The sequence below is a fragment of the Schistocerca serialis genome, chromosome 10 (genome assembly GCF_023864345.2).
Source record: "Schistocerca serialis cubense isolate TAMUIC-IGC-003099 chromosome 10, iqSchSeri2.2, whole genome shotgun sequence".
NCBI classification, from domain to species: Eukaryota; Metazoa; Arthropoda; class Insecta; order Orthoptera; family Acrididae; genus Schistocerca; species Schistocerca serialis.
This window is the reverse complement of record NC_064647.1, coordinates 163,145,018-163,169,212: the sequence shown is the minus strand read 5'-3', so window position 1 is coordinate 163,169,212 and position 24,195 is coordinate 163,145,018. Positions and strand designations below refer to the sequence as shown.

The 24,195-nt window shown below is 45.0% G+C and overlaps 1 protein-coding gene across 1 annotated transcript in view; it reads right to left on the bottom strand.

Annotated features, from left to right (window-relative positions):
• Positions 1 to 23,923, bottom strand: part of LOC126424630 (serine/threonine-protein phosphatase 6 regulatory ankyrin repeat subunit A-like) — a gene marked incomplete at its 3' end in the record, with an annotated part of 51,368 nt that extends 27,445 nt beyond the window's left edge. The window contains exon 1 of the mRNA XM_050087364.1: positions 23,725 to 23,923. The remainder of the gene's footprint in view (positions 1 to 23,724) is intronic.
• Positions 23,924 to 24,195: the final 272 nt, after the last annotated feature.

Below are 24,195 nucleotides of genomic sequence, written 5' to 3'. Positions count from 1 at the left end.
AGCGTCGCAGATTTTCATAGGCGCTTGCAGAATGTCTACGGCGTCCTGGCAGTGAACAAAAGCACGGTGAGTCGTTCAACGAGGCGTCTGTCATCGCAACAACGTCACGCAAACCTGTCCGATCTCTCGCGTGCCAACCGGAGGCACACAGCTGTGACTCCTGCAATGTTGCAACATGCTGACACTCCAATTCGAGATCATCAACGGATCACGATCAAACCTCACGCTCCTCAACTGAAAGTCACTGTCGGTAGCACTGACACACTCGTCCACCAGTTGCGGTACGCCAACGGTATGTGCCCGCTGGGTTCCCCGCCACCTAACAGAAGACCGCAAAGAGTAACGAAAGACCATCTGTGCGGAATTGCTTGCCACGTACATGGCTTATCTTGATAATCTTTCGTCGAACATCGTCACAGGTTGATGAAACTTGGGTTCGCAACTTCGAACTGGAAATAAAATGGCAATTCATGGAGTGGCGCCACACTACTTCTCAAAGGAGTAGTTCAAAAGTGTTGTGTACATAGTTGCACGTAGTCAGCGCATACACAACTTTCCCAACAGAGCGCGCCCTGCTAAGCACAACAGCGCAGGCGCAGCGCTCGTCCGTCTCCGCACTACGAGATGGCGCTGCCTTAGAGACGGACCAAATTCTGCTTCCGCTGATCCGCGTATTAATATGTAAGGCATCCAATGAGACTTCTGCTAATGTAGAACCATTTCTCCTCACATATCACACTCGCACAGTGAAACCTGAACGCTCGAGGTATTATAACGAGTGTACAGACCTCCGATCAGTCAGTCTGCATTAGTCTATAGTCAAGTTTCAGTCGGCGCCTAATAAGATTACCATATTCCTATATGTAGCCATGAAGATAAATGAATAGACACTTTGTCAAGTATCAGAGATATGTGAGAATAAGATTAACGTAACAAGACCAAAGGAAATTCAGATTGTCAATTGTAAATAGCGTACAGAATCAAGTTATGTAATGTTTATGCTTATTATTTTAATAAATGTGTGTGAAAATTAATCTAGTTCTGTTTAATGTTGGTCACCGTCAATCTGCTACTCTAAGCATGCAAGTGGCATTTCTATCATCTGACATAACGGCAGAAGATAAACACGCCACGATAAGACCACGAGACATATTGCTGACATTCGCCTACTTCGTTAGAGTGACAAGTCAAATAATCTAGGTCTTACAGTACGCACACCACAAAAAGCGACACCATCAGTTGTCAAAGTTAACCGACAGTCCTTTTGGAATCTGAAGGGGTTATTCTGTTTGATATCCTCCCTCGTGGTGCAACGATCAGCTCTGAAGTGCACAGTGCCACCCTCAGGACGGCTTCAACATGTTCGTTGCCACAAAAATGCCAGCGAAAAGGCAAACGAATTTCTTTAAGACAATGAAAGACCTCTCAGAAGTCTGCCAACCGGAGAGGAGCTCACAAAACTTCACTGGATGGTTCAATTTCAACCACCGTACAGTCCAGATCTCGCATCTTCCAAGTTCCATCTGTTTGGCCCAATGAAGTATGCTCCCCACAGGGAGCAGTACATCATTGATGGGGAGAGTATTGATGCCGCAAGATATTCGCTCCTTGGCCATACAGGCCCTCCCAGTAAGTCTGCGTTATGCCATCGCATTCAAAGGAGATTATGTTGAGTTGTATTTGTAGCCAAAAGAGTAGGAAATAATATGATGTATTGGAATTCTGAATAAAACCAACCTGCTTTCAGAAAAAAAGCACTGAAGCACCAAATAAACAGATACAGGCATGTATATTCAAATGTAGAGATATGGTAACAGGCTGAATAGAGCACTGCGGCCGGCTACGCCTATATAATACAACAAGTGTCTGGCGCATTTGTTACATCGGTTACTGCTGTTACAATGGCAGGTTATCAAGATTTAAGTGAGTTTGAACTTGATGTTATAGTCATCGCATGAGCGATGGGACACAGAATCTCCGGGGTAACGATGAAGTGGGGATTCTACCGTACGACTATTTCACGAGTGTACCGTGAATATCAGGAGTCCGGTAAAACATCAAATCTGCGACATCACTGCGGCCGGAAAGAGATCCTGCAAGAACGGGACCAACGACGAAAGAAGAGAATCGTTCAACGTGACGGAAGTCCAACCCTCGTGCAAATTGCAGAAGATTTCAACGTTGGGCAATCAACAAGTGTCAGCATGCGAAACTTCACTGATATCGGCTTTCGGAGCAGAAGTCCTACACGTGTATTCTTGATGACCGCACGACACATAGCTTTACGCCGCATCAGGGGCCCTCAACACCAATATTGGATAGTTGATGACTGGAAACATGTTGCCTGGCTGGACGAGTCTCGTTTAGATGTGTACGGGCATGGAGACAACCTCATGAATCCATGGACCCTGCATGTCAGCAGGGGACTGTTCAGGCTGGTGGAGACACTGTAATGGTGTGGGACGTGTGCAGTTGGAGTGATATGACACTCCTGATACGTCTGGATACTACTCTGACAGGTGACATGTACGAAAGCATCCTGTCTGATCACCAGCATCCATTAATGTCCACTGTGCATTCAGACGGACTTGGGCAATTCCAGCAGGACAATGCGACACCTCACACTTCCAGAATTGCTACAGGAACACTCTTCTGAGTTTAAACATTTCCGCTGGTCCCCAAACTCCCCAGACATGAACATTATTGAGCGTATCTGGGATGCCTTGCAACGAGCTGTTCAGAGGAGATCTCCACACCCTCATACTCTTACGGATTTATGGACTGCCCTACAGGATTCATGGTGTCAGTTCCCTCCAGCACTACTTCAGATATTAGTCGAATCCATGCCATGGCGTTTTGCCGCGCTTCTGCGTGCTCGCGGGGTCCCTACACTATATGAGGCAGGTGTGCCAGTTTCTTTGGCTCTTCAATGTATAATGTCTCCCATAACGTTAACTCTGTAGTGTATCAAAAAGAATGACCACATTTTAAATCGTAATAATTACGAAATAGGGGCTTTGCCGGGCACGAAATGTGTGGTGACTGAATGGGTGTGGCCTAGAATGTCTGCTCAGCCAGTCTGAAGCGAGATAGCGTCCGCTCAACAGAATGCGTTTTCTGTACTTCAGCCGGCCTTGGTGGCCGAGCAGTTCGAGGCGTTTCAGTCCGGAACCGCGCTGCTGCTACGGTCGCAGGTTCGAATCCTGGCCTAGGGCATGGTTGTGTGTGATGTCCTTAGGTTAGTTAGGTTTAAGTAGTTCTAAGTTCTAGGGGACTGATGACCTCAGATGTTAAGTCCCATAGTGCTCAAAGCCATTTGAACCATTTTTGTGTACTTTAGCTACAGTATAGCCAGAGTAAGTCACTGATAACAGTCCAGCGTGAGTTTCATCGCCATTGTAGGTTTGATATGCCCTTGCTGAAAAAGTTTCGTTGATGGTATCGTCAGTTTGATGAGACAGAATGTTTATGCGAAGGTAAGAGTCCAGATCGACCCTGCACTTCCGACGAAACCGTGGAAAGAATTCAGCAAACATTTTTACGTAGTAGTGTACTCGCCGCACAAGCAGCAGACGAGCAGTTCCTTACATGACTGCCTGCTGAGTGTTCATGTGACGTTCGGTGTATAAGGCTTGCAGACTAGAATTATCGCAAGCTCTTTCGGTTGTTGATAAAAGGGAACCTATTGACTTCAGCAATCCTCTGCTGGTAAACAATGAACACGATTGATTTATATTCCATTTAGTTCTCAGTGATGAAGGAAGCTACATGTCATGTTGCTGGTAAAGTAAAGTGAAAGAATGTGCACATACGGGGACCTTAGAACTCTCATTCAGTAGTTGAGCATGGAAGATACTGGCCTGAAGCGAATGCTTTTTTTTGTAATATTTCTTATGAAAAAGCTTATGGATCTTTTTTTTTTTTTCAAGGAAAACACAGTGACTGGAATGAGCTAAATTCAAAGGCTGCGGGAAAAGGAAACTAACCAATCCTTAAAAAAAGGGTAAAAACAGAGTCAAAGGGAAAGAAAAGAGGATTCCGGTCAGGGAGGTGAATCGGGAATCGCTGAACACTGCTTACAGTGGGAGACACCCAAACACTCACCGCCCTGCCCCAATACCAGAGAGAGATTAAAAACCTTAAAACTGAGAATAAAAACCACTTTCCCGGAGGAAACCGAGAACCAGAGAGACCATCCGGGAATCGTCAGCCAATATCAAAGGTAAAGTGTGGGGGAGTCTGTACTTAGCACGCAGAGCCAAAAGAAGGGGGCATGAAACCAAAATGTGGGCTACTGACTGGAAGGCTCCACAACCACAAAATGGGGGTGGCTCATCACGCAAAAGAAAACCATGGGTCAGCCTGGTATGGCCAATGCAGAGACGACACAGTGTGGTCGAGTCCTTTCGGGAGAGGCGAAAGAAAGGAAGAACACCACGGGCCTTGTGTCACCTTAATCACACGAAGTTTATTAGACAGGGGAGTAGCCTCCCAAGAACTGGCCCATGACTGTGTGAAGTGGGATTTGATGTGAAGCCATAAGTCCGCTGCAGGAGGGGTTACAGAAAACGTGGGGTAAGTGACTGCTCCCCCAGCCAAACGATCAGCGAGCTCATTACCCGGGATACCCACATGGCCAGGGACCCAAAGGAAGTCAATGGAACAAGCAGCACGGTGAATATCAGCGAGATGGTCATAGATGGCAGAGACCAAGGGATGGCGCGAAAAATACCGGTCAATAGCACGAAGGCCACTCATCGAGTCCGTCCATAACAAAATGCGGTTGTGTTGGGACTGTTTAATAAAGGTAAGGGCCTGGGAAATTGCCATCAATTCCGCAGTAAACACACCACATGTAGGTGGCAGCAGATGGTTTTCCGTTCCGACAGGACGTGAAGGCATACCCCACATGATCAGCAGATTTAGAGCCATCAGTGTAAAAAACAACAGCATCCCAAAACTCCCATAAAATTTGGCGGAAAAAGGAACGGAACACAACCGGGGAGATGGAATCTTTTGGATCTCGGCGGAGATCCATCCAAATTCGAGGCCGAGGAACTAACCAAGGGGGGGTGGAAGGAAAGGAGCGAGGAAGGCAGGACAAAGAAGTAAGCTGAAAATCACGGCAAAGAGACGCAAGGCGGAGCCCAACCGGTAAGCCCACCCGAGGGTGGGAGTCGGGAGGGCGACGTCCATGGTCTGGGAACAGGATAGAGTAGGAAGGATGAGTGGGAGAGGAACGGATAGTGAGTGCATAAGACACCAGACGCTGGGACCGCCGAACAGAAAGGGGGGGGGGGTTGGGGGGGATCCCAGCTTCAACCAGGAGACTATCAACAGGGCTAGTAGGGAAGGCACCGGTGGCCAAACGGATACCACGATGGTGGACTGGATCCAGCACGTGCAGTGTGGAAGGAGCAGCTGAACCATAAACTTGACAACCATAGTCCAAGCGAGACAGAACTGGAGCAAGATAAAGACGAAGGAGGGAATGGTCCGCACCCCAAGAGGAGTGGGCGAGGAAGCGAAAGACATTGAGTTTACGGAAACATCCTACCTTCAGATGTCTGATATGGGGCAGCCAAGTGAGCTTCTTGTCAAAAAGAAGACCCAGGAAACGAAACCGTGGGACCACAGGCCATCGTTGGGCATCGAGATAGAGTTCTGGATCAGGGTGGATCGTAGTATGGTGACAAGTGGACCACCCGCGATTTTAGAGGAGAGAATTGAAACCCATGTGAGAGGGTCCATGCGGAGGCACGCCGTATAGCTCCCTGGAGCTGCCGCTCTGCAAATGCCATCGAAGAGGAACTAACCCAAATGCAGAAATCATCCACATATAGGGCAGGGGCGACCAAAGGACCGACAGAGGCCACAAGTCCATCGATAGCAATGAGGAAAAGAAGGACACTCAAGACAGAACCCTGTGGGATGCCCGTCTCCTGGGTCCTTGGAGAACTAAACACAGTACCAACTCGAACTCTGAATGACCGATGGAACAGGAACTGGCGGATAAAAATCGGGAGAGGGTCCCGAAGACCCCACTGATGAAGGGTAAGTAAGATGTGATGGCGCCAGGCTGTGTCATAGGCCTTGCGAAGGTCAAAAAACACTGCAACCAAATGGCGGCGCTGGGAAAAAGCCTGCCGAACTGCGGATTCCAAGTGAAGTAAATGATCGATTGGAGACCGTCCCTCTCGAAAGCCACACTGGTAAGGGGACAATAGATCCCGAGATTTGCTGATCCAATTGAGCCGACGGGCTACCATCCGTTCAAGTAACTTACAAACAACATTGGTCAAACTAATTGATCGATAGCTGTCAACAGATAGGGGGTTCTTACCAGGCTTAAGGACAGGAACCACGATGCTATCCCTCCACTGAGATGGGAAGTCACCCTGGAGCCAGATACGGTTAAACACCCAAAGAAGATGTTGCCATTGTGGAGCACTGTGATGTTGAAGCAGTTGGTTATGAATGTAATCTGGACCAGGGGCCGTATCATGAGAAGAAGACAGAGCAAAAAGAAATTCCCATTCAGTAAAAGATTCGCTGTAAGATTCTGATTCACAAGTGGTAAAACATAAGGTGGAAGCTTCGGCCCGTTGTTTCTGGTGAAGGAAAGCAGCTGGATAGGAGGCTGATGCTGATGCCACTGCAAAATGGGTCGCAAAATGTTCTGCAAGAACTAATGGGTCCGTACAAAGGCCATCTGGGAGGTGAAGGCCTGGGAGGGTGGACTGCCAATGGCAACCTTGGAGAGTGCGAAGTGTAGCCCATACCCGTGACAGAGGGACAGAGGGACAGTAGAACCAAGGGAAGAAACGAATCGTTCCCAACATATCCGCTTGCTCCGATTAAATAACGGGCTTTAGCGCGGAGGCGTTTAAAGGTAGTAAGGCTGGCTACGGATGGGTGCCTCTTACCCAAGTGCTGCAAAGCTCGACGGCGATCACGGATGGCAATGGCAATGGCCATACTCCACCATGGGACTTGCCGGCGACGAAATGGTCCAGATGAGCGCGGGACAGCAAAGTTAGCAGCGCGAACAATCGCGTCAGACACGTCATGTAGGACGTCATCAATACAACCCGACAAAGAGGGAGAAAACACGACCTGTGCAGTGTATAGAGGCCAATCGGCGCGTTGGAAAGACCAGCGAGGTAACCTGTCCATCGGGTAGCGGGAAGGGAGCGAGATAATCAACGGGAAATGGTCGCTATCACAAAGGTCGTCGTGTGGCGACCAGTGTAATGAAGGGACGAGAGAGGGAGAAGAAAGAGAAAGATCAATGGCAGAAAAGGTACCATGACCGGCACTGAAATGAGTAGGGGAGCCATCATTAAGAAGGCACAAGTCGTGGTCTGCAATAAACTGGTCTATAAGAAGACCTCGTCTAGATGGAAAGGCACTGCCCCACAAGGGATGATGAGCATTAAAATCCCAAAGGAGGAGGAAGGGAGGAGGAAGTTGCTGAAGGAGGGCAGTTAAGGCAGCAGGTGTAAAAGTCCTGTCAGGAGGGAGATAAAGATTGCAGACTGTGACCGCAGAGTCTAGGTAGACCCTAACAGCAACCGCTTCCAATGTAATTTGAAGAGGAATCCACGTGCTAGCAATGTCTGTACGAACCAACGTACAAACGCCACCAGAAGCCCGCAGGGGTCAGACCCGATTTCGACAGAAAACACAGAACCCACGGAGGGTCGGTGAGTGAGAATCAGTAAAATGAGATTCCTGGAGAACCACACAAGCTGCAGAGTAAGACGAAAGAAGGGATTTCAATTCCGGAAGGTGACGATAGTATCCATTACAATTCCATTGGAGAACAACGATGATTTAAATGGGGGCTGAACACGCTAAAGCCAGTCATACCGCCAGGTCCCCACCCGTCACCGACAAGGAGGGGACGACATCCATGAACGACAGGTCAGAATCCGGTTGTGAAGTCGGGGAAGGGACCTCTGGTGACATCAGTGGCTCCTTGTCCCAGGACTTATGTTTCTTCTTTTCAGGCTGAGATCGAGGAGGGCTGTGTGGCATAAAGGAGCCAGCTGCAGCAAGATCAGGAACAGAAAGAGACCGGGCGATCTGGGGGCCGACAGACCGCGGCTCTCACGGTCGTCGTGCAGCAGCAGACCTTTGGCCTGGAAGGTGCCGGGGAGGGGCATCCTGGGAGAGGCGCCCTTGACCGGCAGACGTCGAAGGAGTAGGACACTTCTCCGGCTGGGGAGGGGGAGCAACGCCCAGAGGAGAAGGTGTGGGACCTGCAGGAGAGGGGGGAGGAGAGGGGTCCAGGATGGGGGTATGGAAGGGGGAGGAAAGGGTGAAGATGTAACCAAGGCGTAACTAGATGTCATGGACACAGGGTGAAGATGCGTATATTTCTTATGGGCCTCTGTGTAGGTTAAACGATCGAGGGACTTATACTCCTGTATCTTCTTTTCCTTCTTATATACTGGGCAATCTGGTGAACGTGGAGAATGACTACCATGACAATTTACACACATAGGAGGGGGAACACAGGGACTCCCCTCACGGAGTGGACGTCCACAGTCACCACAGAGAGGGCCCTGTGAACAGCAGGAAGACGTGTCCAAAACGCAAGCACTTAAAACACCTCATAGAAGGTGGGATGTACGGTTTCACATCACATCGATAAACCATAATCTTAACTTTCTCAGGGAGGGTATCCCCTTCAAAGGCCAGGATAAAGGCACCAGTATCAATGCGACTGTCTTTAGGACCCTTCTGAACATGCCGAACAAAGTGAACACCCCGCCGTCCGAGATTGTCCCGAAGTTCCTCATCAGTTTGAAGGATGAGGTCCCTGTGAAAAATCACACCTTGTACCATATTTAGAGACTGGTGGGGGGTAACGGACACAGGAATTGTGCCAAGATGGGTACAGGCACGAAGGGCCGCAGATTGGGCAGCTGAAGCAGTTTTGATCAGCAATGAACCCGACCGCATCTTGCTCAGGGAGTCCACTTCGCCAAACTTGTCTTCAATATGTTCCACAAAGAATAAAGGTTTGGTATTGGTGAAAGTATCTCCATCAGTTCTGGTGCAAACTAGATAACGGGGGAAAGGTTTCGCCCCTAGCTGACGAGCCTGACCCTCTTCCCAGGGGGTAGCCATGGAACGGAAGGCCGAAGGGACAAGAGAAGCAGCACTTGGACCAGTTCCACGCAGAGAGACGGCCACGGAAGAATGGCCAGAGTTCTGGACCCGTATGCGTTTCATTTGCGTAGTGTCCACCCTGATACCACCCACTCCAATCAGGGGCTCTCCTCACGGACACCAACCAGCCACAGCAAGGGCCATCTGGCACGGCGGCCATTGCCAGGAGTTCCGATGCTCCAGGATGACGAGCAACCACTCCAAGGCATGCATGAGGAGGTCACAGCTCAGGTATCAGAAGTGTGATCCCTGTGTGTTCAGGGGGCTCAACCAAAAGGGTACATTGCGACCCCACCACACGGGCTGGCTACCGTGATGGCTATGCACCCTAGCATCAGACAACGACGTTCAAGAAAACGTGGAATATACTAGGAGGGCGCACGTCGGAGACACTAGGTAAGGTGCTCTTCCCCAAATGGCTCACAAAAAAAAAAAAAAAATGGCTCTGAGCACTATGGGACTCAACTGCTGTGGTCATCAGTCCCCTAGAACTTAGAACTACTTAAACCTAACTAACCTAAGGACATTATCCACATCCATGCCCGTGGCAGGATTCGAACCTGCGCCCGTAGCAGTCGCACGGTTCCGGACTGCGCACCTAGAACCGCGAGACCACCGCGGCCGGCCAAATGGCTCACACTACGGAGGAGAATGCGCTAGGTGACGATCAGTTTGGATTTAGGAAAAGTAAAGGGACGAGAGAGGCAATTCTGACGTTACGGCTAATAATGGAAGCAAGGCTAAAGAAAAATCATGACACTTTCATAGGATTTGTCGACCTGGAAAAAGCGTTCGACAATATAAAATGGTGCAAGCTGTTCGAGATTCTGAAAAAGCAGGGGTAAGCTATAGGGAGAGACGGGTCATATACAATATGTACAACAACCAAGAGGGAATAATAAGAGTGGACGATCAAGAACGAAGTGCTCGTATTAAGAAGGGTGTAAGACAAGGCTGTAGCCATTCGCCCCTACTCTTCAATCTGTACATCGAGGAAGCAATGACGGAAATAAAAGAAAGGTTCAGGAGTGGAATTAAAATACAAGGTGAAAGGATATCAATGATACGATTCGCTGATGACATTGCTATCCTGAGTGGAAGTGAAGAAGAATTAAATGATCTGCTGAACGGAATGAACAGTCTAATGAGTACACAGTATGATCTGAGAGTAAATCGGAGAAAGATGAAGGTAATGAGAAGTAGTACAAATGAGAACAGCGAGAAACTTAACGTCAGAATTGATGGTCACGAAGTCAATGAAGTTAAGGAATTCTGCTACCTAGGCAGTAAAATAACCAATGACGGACGGAGCAAGGAGGACATCTAAAGCAGACTCGCTATGGCAAAAAAGGCATTTCTGGCCAAGAGAAGTCTACTCATATCAAATACCGGCCATAATTTGAGGAAGAAATTTCTGAGGATGTACGTCTGGAGTACAGCATTGTATGGTAGTGAAAAAGAATGGCTGTGGGAAAACCGGAACAGAAGAGAATCGAAGCATTTGAGATGTGGTGCTATAGACGAATGTTGAAAATTAGGTGGACTGATAAGGTAAGGAATGAGGAAGTTCTACGCAGAATCGGAGAGGAAAGGAAGATGTTGAAAACACTGATAAGGAGAAGGGACAGGATGATAGGACATCTGCTACGACATGAGGGAATGATTTCCATGGTACTAGAGGGAGCTGTAGAGGGCAAAAACTGCAGAGGAAGACAGAGATTGGAATACGTCAAGCAAATAATTGAGGACGTAGGTTGCAAGTGCTACTCTGAGATGAAGAGGTTAGCACAGGAAAGGAATTCGTGGCGGGCCGCATCAAACCAGTCACTAGACTGATGACAAAAAATACTTTTAGTATATTCCCAAATTTGTCACACAAGCTGGTTCAAATGGCTCTGAGCACTATGGGACTTCTGAGGTCATCAGCCCCTAGAACTTAGAACTACTTAAACCTAATTAACCTAAGGACATCGCAGACATCCATGCCCGAGGCAGGATTCGAACCTGCGACCGTAGCGGTCGCGCGGTTCCCGACTGTAGCGCCTAGAACCGCTCGGCTACTGCGTCCGGCGGTTAATCTTGCAAATACACATCCTAAGTGGAAGTTGAAGAGTCTGCAAACAAAAGGTGCATCTCGCTTGAAGCACATGGGGGATTTGAAAATTTGGGAAGAACATATTAAACAGGGTGGAACTCGGAACGACAAATATCACACAATTAATTCCTGTACGTATGATCGCTTCGTAGAAGCACGGATCTGTAACCGGCAAGTCACTACTAGAAACCTGCAACAGTGGGCACTTGCTGCTGCGAGACAGTTTCCAGATTTGGAATTCAGAGCTTGAGCAACGTTGGTCAAGGGGTTTAAACAAAGGCATAAAATCCGACATTGAAAGGTTACAAAATTTGTATCGGAAAGAGAGACTGCTACTCTTGAGGAAACCCTTGCCGTGGCAGAGAATTTTCGGAGCCAGACTCGACCTCTTATCCCCAACTACGGTAAGGAATTTGTTATCAACACCGATAAGACAGGAAAGCCAGACGTTTTATTTGTCTACTTCAATCGACATACTCTTCGCACTGCCACGTATAATAGGTTTACATTTGTATCTTCCCCTTCCAGGCTGCCAGTATCAGTCGACATATGACCGAACCCTAGAACACCAAGGGTCAGAACTGGTATGCCTGAAACGAAAGGATATGTACAAAGTAACACTCTCCTATACAGCACAATATGCTATGAGCCTTTCAGGAAAACTATTACCACATATTTACATATGCCTACAGGAGAGTAATGGCTCTTTTGGACCGTGGGTTAAAAAATCAGAAGATACATACCAGGCAAAATATACAAATATAATCGTAACTTGAAACTTCCTGGCAGATTAAAACTGTGTGCCGGACCGAGACTGGAACTCGGGACCTTTGCCTTTCGCGAGCAAGTGCTCTACCAACTGAGCTACCCAAGCACGACTCACGCCCCGTCCTCACAGCTTTACTTCTGCCAGTATCTCGTCTCCTACCTTCCAGACTTTACAGAAGCTCTCCTGCGAACCCTGCAGAACTAGCACTCCTGAAAGAAAGGATATTGCGGAGACATGGCTTGTTTGGAAGGTAGAAGACGAGATACTGGCAGAAGTAAAGCTGTGAGGACGGGGCGTGAGTCGTGCTTGGGTAGCTCAGTTGGTAGGGCACTTGCCCGCAAAAGGCAAAGGTCCCGAGTTCGAGTCTCGGTCCGGCACACAGTTTTAATCTGCCAGGAAGTTTCATATCAGCGCACACTCCGCTGCAGAGTGAAAATCTCATTCTGGTATAATCATAACTTCTTCAAATTCCAGTAAACTGACAACAGAGTTGTACGAAAAGTATTTAACTGATGTGATGAAGCCATACGTGCGAGAGAATAACTGTCTTCTGTTCACTGACTCGTGGGGAGGACAAACAAATCCACAAATATACGACAAATTGTTCCAAGATGAAGACGGACTGCTAACGTGCAGTATCAAAGTAATTCCCCCTAAATGTAGGCCACTATTGTAACCCAGCGATGTATATTTTTATCTTCAGGTAAAAAAATCTAATAAAACAATGTCAAGACTGCACATACTTCATCGATAAAGAAGAAGAAAACACTTCCAGAGAAGCTTGCTTCAAACTACACACATCAAGTTTTGCATCGCGCCGGTTCCCAGAACTCCTGAAGATAGACGATGACTGAATATTGTATCACAGACACAGTCCCTTTGACTGTTCAGAGATGTCACTAAACCCAACCAACGCTGTAAACAACCATGCATGAGCACCGCCTATTAGACGAACGGAGTCGGACAGCTGAGCAGTTCCAGTCATTCCACCAGGAAGGAGTTACACGGCTCGTGTTGTCTGTATTTCAACCATGCATAGACGGTCAGCACCGCGGTTCGATGCGACCGCATTGTTACTTTGCGCCAGGCAGGGCTCTCAACACGGGAAGCGTCCAGGCGTCTCTAAGTGAACCCAAGCGATGTTGTTCGGACATGGAGGAGATACAGAGAGACAGGAACTGTCGATGACATGACTCGCTCAGGCAGCCCAAGGGCTACTACTGCAGTGGATGACGGCTACCTACCGATTATGGCTCGGAGGAACCCTGTCAGCAACGCCATCATATTGATTAGTGCTTTTCGTGCAGCCACAGGACGTCGTGTTACGACTCAAACTGTGCGCAATAGTCTGCATGATGCGCAGCTTCACTTCTTACGTCCATGGCGAGGTCCATCTTTGCAACCACGACACCATGCAGCGCGGTACAGATGGGCCCCACAACATGTCGAATGGACCGCTCAGGATTGGCATCACGTTCGGTTTACCGCTGAGTGTCGCATATGCCTTCAACCAGACAGTCGTCGGAGACGTGTTTTGAGGCAACCAGGTCAGGCTGAACGCCTAGACACACTGTCCAGTGAGTGCAGCAAGGTGAAGGTTCCCTGGTGTTTCGGGGTAGCAATATGCGGGGCCGACGTACGCCACTGGTGGTCATGGAAGTCTCCATAACGGCTGTACGATACGTGAATGCCATCCTCCGAACGATAGTGCAACCATATCGGCGAGACCTCCTTCGTGTACGACATTTCGCGCCCCCAACGTACACATCTTGTGAATGACTTCCTTAAGGATAACGACATCGCTCAACTAGAGTGGCCACCATGTTCGACAGGATTCATTCGAACATGCCTGGGATAGAATGAAAAGGGCTGTTTATGACGACGTGACCCAACAACCACTCTGAGGGATATACGCCGAATCGCCATTGAGGAGTGGGAAAGTATCACCTCGGTACATGCAAAATTGCAAAAGAATGTTAGTATCGATTTACATACACGATTTTCCCGTGCACGCGTTAACTACAATCCATTTTTTAATGTTTGCAGTCCCGTATTTTATCCTATGCCTATACTTTTTGTGCTTATATAAATTAATAAAACAACCTATGTGATGTGGTTACAATTGAAAGAAAAACAGCCCTCGGTCACTATTTTTAACAAATTAACCTGGTTTGAACACTGCTAGGAGTGTCTTCCTCAAAATTTAAAACAAAGACTGGTCTGTATCCTATAACATGGTCACAGAATTATGACTAAAAACGTATGATAGGGTATAAGTACGAAATCATCGTGACAGACTGGCAGTCCGTTTTGCAAGCTGCACCACGCAAGTATCGAGCGTCCCTTAGTGGCTCGCCATCACAGTTTTCTTTTATCTTAAATATCTTTGTGACTAATGCCCTTTTGGCATATTTATTATTTTATAAATGACATAAGTACTGCCCGTCTGTCACGATGATTCCGTACTTATACCCTATCATACCTTTTTAGTCATAATTCTGTGACCATGTTGCAGAATATAGACCATTCTTTGTTTTAGATTCTGAGGAAGACACTCCTAGCAGTGTTGAAACCAGGTTAATTTGTTAAAAATAGTGACCTAGGGCTGTTTTTCTTTCAATTGTAACTATTCACGGTCTCAGAACGTGCAGCCACGTACAAAATTTTATGTTGTGGTTAATTGTAATGTCAGTAGTGTACGCATTGCCAAGGAGCACAAAAATATTTGCGACCGGGCGGAGAGGAAACTGCGACCCTTTCAATGCGAATCCGATCTCCTACCGTTTCTCTTTTTTTCTTACGGTGCCCAAAGGGAGAGGTGGGGACAAAGTGAGCAGGGGTCGCATCCCTGTCCCCGATCCTCCCCCCCCCTCCCCCCCAGGATTCATCTAATCAACTGGGCCACTTATGTATGTCTTATTTTTTTTAGTGTTTTGACACTATTTTTTCATTTTATTCATTTTTTAATATTTTTGTTCGTTTATTGTTTTTATATTTATTTATTATTTATTTTCTTTTCTATTTTGTTTTTAAAAAATATGCAAATGAATATTGCATATGACTCCTATACACAATAAATAAACGTAAAGAAAAGAAAGTTGCGTCTTCTTTGTTGGTAGATTCTCAGCATTTGGACCGAGCGAGATGGCTCACTGGACTCGCATTCGGGAGGACGACGGTTCAAACCCGTCTCAAGCCATCCTGATTTAGGTTTTCCGTGATTTCTCTAAATCGTTTCAGGCAAATGCCGGGAGCGTTTCTTCGAAAGGGCACGGCCGATTTCTTTCCCAACTCTTCCCCATTCCGAGCTTGTGCTCCGTCTCTAATGACCTCGTTGTCGACGGGACGTTAAACACAGATCTCCTCCTCCTCCTCATCCTCCTCACCATTTGGAAATGTAGTTTAAAAGAAAGAAAATAAAAGCAAAGATTTCGCCAACAAATTTCACAACATTTCTTCTTGGACAATTTACAGTCTCCTTGACTGGCGTGTGTACCTGTGGCTTTGTCGCGCTTGCACTCCTCAACTATGTGGAAGTTGCTTTTCCAAACATGAAGTAATAAAACGAGACTTAACCTCAATTTTGAGGTAAAGTGCAAAGAAGAAAGTTTTGGAACAATTGTTTATACTTAAGATTTTTTTTTCCAGATTATGATGTTCCTGACCATACAAAATGAACGCTTGGAGGTCTGCATGCTGTTGCGTAACAATGTAGTACGCACATTGTCCGAGAAGCCAGGTATAACTATTGTTCTTCGCGGCAGGATACAAATGCCAGTCTGGTTGTAACACATTGTCCACAGTAATCGCATACTCTGTCGTCCTGTTAATAATCGATAGCTTTTTCCGCGTCGAGTTCCATGTCGCGATGTTCTCTCTACAAACGAAGGTGTGAGCCAGTGTGTCTATAACGTGACAATGGTTACAGTACGGTGAAGGGCGTAGTTTAATTTTATGCATCAAAAAAATGGTTCAAATGGCTCTGAGCACTATGGGACTTAACAGCTGGGGTCATCAGTCCCCTAGAACTTAGAACTACTTAAACCTAACTAACCTAGGGACATCAGACATCCATGCCCAAGGCGGTGGCGCGGTTCCAGACTGAAGCGCCTAGAACCGCTCGGCCACACAGGCCGACGACGCCTATGTGCTTGGATACGAGTGCTGCATAGCGGCTTCAGCTATTAACGAGACGCCGAATGCGCGTGAATGAGCTTTCCTGTCTCGTAAATAACGTGGCGAGTACTGAACACTCGGTCCTTAGTTATCGGAATAACTAGACAAGTTTTACGAATATATGAGATGACGGGAGAAACGTTCTGCTACCTACTCGGCTTAATTCGAGGTGACTTTGAAAAGCAAGTTATAAACACTCCGTTTCGTTGTATTTATTTAAAGTTGTGCTGACGTGCGTCAATTAACCTTCAGTGACTGTCATTTAACACACCAGTAAGGACAAGCATAAAGTGTATACTCTGTTCATCATAAGAATAAACCTGATGGAAACAACACGCCATGTTTTCTTCCGCGTTTGCTCGAATCTCATTGGATTTCGTTTCACGTGGGGCGGAAGCCAAGTTGTGACCAGTACAGTCATAAGGATACGTTTTATACTTCGTTACACGTACACAGACTGAGCCATAATGGGCAGGACAACAGCTTTACCGGCGCATTAAACTTGGGACAGCACTGGCCAACCAGAGGTCCAACTAGCCTGCAATCATGTGAGCAGTTGCAGTTCAGACGTAAAAAGAGACGGGCAAAGGAACAATATAGCTTCGAATGTCATTTAATTTTTACAGAGAATGAAATACTATTCGGCAAAACTCCACTACCGCGCGCTTCTTAGGTGACCAGGCGGAAAGCATGAAATGCTCTCGTTGTCACTTGACAGTGTTCTACTTACACACAAGAGTGATGGAAATTCGTAACTTAAACACAGTGCAGTTTTCTGAGCGAGTTATGTGTGATGCAAACCGTACCGTTGATTACTGAAGCCACTTACGGTACTAATTAAAGTAAGTGGTCTTGTAATCTCTTAGCTCCTTTCTTATCCGAATCCGAGAAATACGTATCAGTACTGTACCTGTCACCTGCTACGTTGATAACGAGCCAATCAACAACAGAATCCACGAAGCCAACTAAGCGCCTCATTTTCTCCTCTTCTTTTATGATGTGTCATTCTATATCCCACCAACGTTCGGCAGTGACATGTGAAAAAGCTGTGTGCGTTAGTACCAGTACGTCTGGTAGCTTAACAATCTTGTTATTTGTCGGGCCAAATCCCTTAATTTGGTTCCAGATCAGCTCTGTTGCGTTCCTATTGTAACGGTACAGTGGCAAATGTAAAAATGCAGCATTTGTTTGGTGTGCCCGATGCTGAGAGAATGACTGCTTTTCGTGTTTCTACGACACATCCGTGGTATAGTCCAAATAAAGAGTATTTAGTTTTTCATTTTTGCCTTAAAAATTAAACTGTGATGTTTTCTTAATTTAAGCAACCTTTATTATTTAATTATCGATATTTTATGAAAGGCTGCTAAGTCTTCCATAAAATATCGATAATTGAAAATGTTTGAAATGAAAACAGGAATTTCTCGTGCAATGTGTAATTAAAAACAAGAATCGTGCATTACTCATAAAATTGATGAATTTTACTATTATGAGATTAAAGTTGAACGAGAAAAAAAAACTGACTCACGTGAGACTTTAACTAGCTAACCACGAGCTGCAATAAGGTACCCAGCTAATAAGCTACCAATTCCGCTGTACAAAAACTAGCAATTCTCTTGCAAACGTATCAAATACAGTGTCTTGGAAAACTTCAAAGCCGATTGTCTCTGTAAATTTATGACAAACATTAAGAACAACCTATTTCTCGGCACATTTTAACCGTATTCCACAAGCGTGTTTCACTACGGAACAGGAAGCAGCCTCAGCTGCTTTCATACTCCGTATTAACAGCGCGACACCATAGCACAACAGTACGGAAGCTGTTACTACACACGATTTTTTAAATAAAGAGTACATAACTAAATTGTAATTACGAAAAACGTTGATGGCTGTTAATACATTTGAACATCTCGAAGTTTCACTTAAAGTAACATGGTTCAAATGGCTCTGAGCACTTCAAATGGCTCTGAGCACTTAACTTCTGAGGTCATCAGTCCCCTAGAACTTAGAATTACTTAAACCTAACTAACATAAGGACATCAAACACATCCATGCCCGAGGCAGGATTCGAACCTGCGACCGTAGCGGTCGCGCGGTTCCAGACTGTAGCGTGAGGCATTATGACCGCAGCCTTAGCAGTTCTACAGTGACTGTTGATTGTCGAACAAGAGGTCTTTCATCTCTTGCCTGTTGCCTCAATTTACTTCGTCTCAAACAGGTCGGGTTAGAGCTTCCGTTATTCGTAACGACAAGTCAAATTATGCACCACCCTTTCGCCGCACTCCGTTTTCTTTTCTTTCGTCTCTATTACTGTTAGCTCGAACTGAGGCAGCGGGCGACTTTGCCCCCTACAGCACTACGTCCGTTACGCCAAACCCCAGTATTTTGCTTTCTCTCAGAGGCGGACCGACGCTGTTAATGTCCAGCAAATAGTGATATCAACTTAGCCACTAGATTTGGCCACTGTTTCTACGTTTCGATACAGTGTATCGATACGTGGAACTGTTTCAGTGTTCCGGAACGGCTGTGTTTCACTGTTTCGAAACAGTGGTGTTTCATTCCGCCCCTGTCTCGGACCAGATTCGATCTCGAGCCATACACAGAAACTGTATCGTTGTTTCAAAATAAGGCTGTTTCAGTCCACCTGTGCTTGGAACGGACTAATTGTATCGAAACAGTGATGTTTCATTCCGCTCTGTGTCGGACGAGATTCGGGCTCGGCACAGGTGCTGAAATACAACGTAACACTTCATGAAACACTTTCAAGAGTGTCGAAATCTTTTTGACAAGCAATAGCATGAAGCTTAAGATATCCGAAAATAAAGCTTCGTTCCTAGCTGACTGTCCTATTACGAAATGGCGTACCATCTGCTTTATAAACACTAACCAAACAATAAAACAACGCATACTATTCACATTCAAAATAATAAATATGTGAAAATCATTCAGTTAAATTACACTTTTTTATAACGTACGCTTCTCTGTTCATGTACAGTAATCACATTCAGAAACGCAAGTAAGCCTACAACATTTTGAAAAAAAAAGGCGTAGAGTGACAGTTATTAGACATATACATAAATATGATGTAGATGTAATTGCAAGCAATCTGTTTGACGTATCACTGATAGTGTAATAGTGTACGGGAAGGGCTGGGAAGCATGGTGAATTTATAGTAATAGTTCGAAACACCTTGAAAGGCAAAAATTTTTCTGTTTTATTTTGTTATTTATTCGAATTATCTGGCGTTATCTGTGAGTCTATAGTCACTGTGCCTATTATCCACAATGATTCCCTTTGTGTGAATGGAAATTAGCAGAATGGGTATATTACGCATAGGCCTACTAACAGAATATGGGAATCCCAGTAGTAAGCCGTTGTTTCTGCAGTTTGCTACCACCTCCAGTTCCGTTCGTGGTGGTTCTTCTGTCTTTAGCTGTGGCTTTCCTTAGCCAATTGAAAAGTATGAAAGTCACACGACACGAAAGCAGCGAATTTGCTGCAGGAAATACGAAACTGCCAAGACGCCTAAGAGATAGTTTCATGCTTTCTGCGACATGATTAGCGCTCTCGCACCTCATTTGTGTTTATATGGACATACTTAGAGTAGACATTCAAGATGATAAAATGTGTAGGTTTATTAGATTACAAAACACAAACTGTTTCACTGTTTCGAAACAGCGTATCGAAATATTACATTGTACTGTTTCATTTGTTTCGAAACAGTTACGTGTTTCAGTTTGCCCATCTCTATTTGCCACGTTTCGACTGACCCGTGTGTGCCCTACCTGAATTGTCTCAAACGTGAGAAAGGCGATCGATTACTTATTCCAAAGCTACTGGTGGATACTGACGATTGACCCTCAACCATACCCACTATGGCATACAAAGCACTGTCATAATGTTGACACTGCCTACCTTCTTATTGACAGAAAACCAACACAGACGATAGTTCAGGAATTCATGCACACGTCGCAGGTTGAAGATGAAGAGATAGAGAAAGTATTTGAAGATATTGAAAGGGTAATACAGTACATAAAGGGAGATGAAACTAATGGTCATGGGGGACTGGAATGCAGTTTTAGGGAAGCAGTGGAAGAACAGATTACAGGGGAATATGGACTTGGGACAAGGAATGAGAGAGCAGAAATACTAATTGAGTTCTGTAAAAATTTTAGCTAGTAATAGCGAATACTCTGTTCAAGAATCACAAGAGAAGGAGGTATACTTGGAAAATGCCAGGTGATACGGAAGGAGTTCAGTAAGATTACATAATGGTCAGACAGAGATTCCGAAATCAGATACTGGATTGTAAGGCGTACACAGGGGCAGATATAGACTCAGATCACAATATAGTAGTGAAGAAGAGTAGGCTGAAGTTTAAGACATTAGTCAGGAAGAATCAATACGCAAACAAGTGGGATACGGAAGCACTAAGAATGACGAGATACGTCTGAAGTTCTCGAAGGCTATAGATAAAGCAATACGGAATAGCTAAGCAGGCAGTACAGTTGAAAAGGAATGGACATCTCTAAAAAGTGTCATCACAGAAGATTGGAAGGAAACATAGGTACAAAGAAGGTAACTGCGAAGAAACCATGGGTAACAGAAGAAATACTTAAATTTATCGATGAAAGAAGAAACTACGAATGTGTTTCGGGAAACGCAGGATACAGAAAAGTCGTTGAGGAATGAAATAAATATGAAGTGCAGGGAAGCTAAGACGAAATGGCTGCATGAAAAAAAAAAAATGTGTAAGCCGCGCGGGGTTGTCGTGCGGTCTCAGTCGCCTTGAAACGGTTCACGTGGCTCCCCCCCCCCCGTCGGATGTTCGAGTCCTTCCCTGGGCATGAGCGTGTGTGTTGTCCTTAGCGTAAGTTAGTTTAAGTTAGATTCAGTAGTGTGTAAGCCTAGGGACCGATGACCTCAGCAGTTTGCTTCCATAGAACTTAACAAAAATTTCGAAAAATGTGAAGAAATCGAAAAAGAAACGATTGTTGGAAGGGCAGACTTAGCATACAGGAAAGTCAAAACAACCTTTGGTGAAATTAAAAGCAAGAATGGTAACGTTAAGAATGCAAAGCGAATCCCACTGTTAAAAGCACAGGAGAGAACCGATGGGTGGAAAGAATACATTGAAAGCCTCTATGTGGGAGAAGATTTGTCTGATATGATACAAGAAGAAACAGGAGTCGATTTAGAAGAGATATTGGATCCAGTACTAGAATCAGAATTTAAGAGAGGCTTTGCGGGACCTACGATCAAGTAAAGCAGAAGGTATAGATAACATCCCATTAAAATTTCTAAAATCGTTAGGAGAAGTGACAACAAAACGACTATTCGCGTTGGTGTGTAGAATGTGTGAGTCTGGCGACATACCATCTGACTTTCGATAATTATGATACACACAGTACCGAAAACTGCGAGATCTGACAAGTGCGAGAATTATCACACAATCAGCTTAATAGCTCATCCAATTTGATGACGGAAATAACATACAGAAGAACGGAAAACTGAGGATGTGTTAGATGAAGTATGGTTTTAGGAAACGTAAAGGCACCAGAGAAACAATTCTGACTTTTCGGTTGTTAATGGGAACAAGACTAAAGAAAAACGAAAACACGTTCATAGGATTTGTCGACCTGGAAAAAGCGTTCGACAATGTAAAATAGCACAAGTGTTCGAAATTATGAGAAAAATAGGGGTAAGCTATAGGGAGAGACGGGTAATATACGATTTGTACAGGAGCCAAGAGGGAATAAGAGTGAGAAAGAACGAAGTACCCGGATTAAAACGGGTGTAAGACAGGGATTTAGTCTTTTGCCCCTACTGTTCAATCTGTACATCGAAGAAGCAATGATGGAAAGAAACGAAACGTTCAGGAGTGGAATTAAAATTTAAGGTGAAAGGACATCATCAATGATACGATTAGCCGATGACATTGCTATCTTGAGTGAAAGTGAAGAAGAATTACATGATCTGCTGAATGGAATGAACAGTCTAATGAATATGGACTGACAGTAAATCGAAGACGAAAGTAATGAGAAGTAGCAGAAATGAGAACAGCGAGAAACTTATCAGGATTGATGGTCACGTAATAGATGAAGTTAAGGAATTATTCTACCTAGGCACCAAATAACAAATGAAGGGAGAAACGAGAATATCAAAATATGACTATCACTAGTAAAAAGGGCACTCCTGGCCAAGAGATGTCTACTAGTATCAAAGAAATGGTTCAAATGGCTCTGAGCACTATGCGACTTAACTTCTGAGGTCATTAGTCGCCTATAACTTAGAACTAATTAAACCTAACTAACCTAAGGACATCACACACATTCATGCCCGAGGCAGGATTCGAACCTGCGATCGTAGCGGTCGCTCGGTTCCAGAACCTAGAACCGCACGGCCACTCCGGCCGTGCTACTAGTATCAAACATAGACCTTAATTTGAGGAACAAATGTCTGAGAATGTACTTTTGGACTACAGCATTGCATGGTAGTGAAACACAGTGTGTGGAAAATCGGAACAGAAGAGAATCGAAGCATTTAAGATCTGGTGCTAAAGACGAATGTTTAAAATTAGGTGGACTGTGGACTGATAAGGTAAGGAATGGGGAGGTTCTGCGCAGAACCAGAGAGGGAAGGAATATCTGAAAAACACTGACAAGAAGGGAGAGGATGATTGGAGATTTGTTAAGGCATCACGGAGTGACATTCATGGTAACAGAGGGAGCTGTAGAGGGAAAAAGCTGTGGAGGAAAACAAAGATTTTACGACGTAGGTTGCAAATGCTACTCTGAGATGTTGGCACAGGAGAGGAATTCGGGGAAGGCAGGAAAAAAAACTATTTTGTTTTGATATTGTGATTATATCCGCCAGTCCACAGTGGAAAATTCCAAGTTCGGAAAAAATAGTTTGTGACTCACCTTGTACTAGCCTCCTGTCATAAATACTATTACTAAGTATTTCTTGTTTTCTTTACAGTCGCCAGGCTTTTATGGAGCTAACATACTTGGATTTAATTTTGAATGGAATTCTGGATATCTGCTGGATTTTAACGCCAGTTAGTACCAATTATTTTCTCTAGCTTATTCACATGCTGTGAAGCAGCCATCTTTAATTTTATAAATCACTTTATGGAAATAATTTTATTTAGCAAGAAATTAGCTTTCAGTAAAACTTTGAAGTTAATACGGTGAAACATTTACGTCAGAAAGAACTGAATCACAATGCGACCAATGACCTCAAAACTTCTGTTTTCTCCGCGTGAACTATCACAATTACTTCAGCAGCCTTAATTTTACTGTTTTCAAGCCTTCTAGATTACGAAACACTATGGTTTGAAACAAAACTTCGATTGGTTATAAAAGTGACTCTGATTCAGGAACATGAAATGGTTTAGATTGAATTTAATAGTGTCTTTAAGAGTCATTAACAAGTAATAACGTAATAGAAAACAGCACTAAGGTCCCAGTTCTCGTCTTTAAGAAAATTAATTGAATAGTCTTACCTTGTCTCGTCAACAATGCACGATTGGTAAACCAAGATTACACTGCTTCTTCACGTCTCTGATGCAGTAATTACTCTTCGACCAATATGACACCAGTTAGAGCCACTACTTCGGTAACATTAGCTCCAAAACTTTACAGCACAACAAGCGCTTTATAAATATCGGAGACAACAGCGTACAAACTAACGCCAAACCACTTAATGATGGTTAAGACCCACTTCTTGCTACAAAAGAAATGTTTGCGTCACCAGTCATAGACAATACAATTGCTCAGTTCAAAGCTCAAACCAAAGACCATAGATAACATAGATTGCGCATGACGTCATTTTACTGAAACCAACATCGTGACTTGGGGCTCGAAGCCGAGCATGTAATTACGCATTTACAGTACACAATTTATGACATTTTTGTTACAGATTAAACGTGCTTTTTATTAGATGCAGAAGTAAAGATCTCCAGATAAGATGAGAT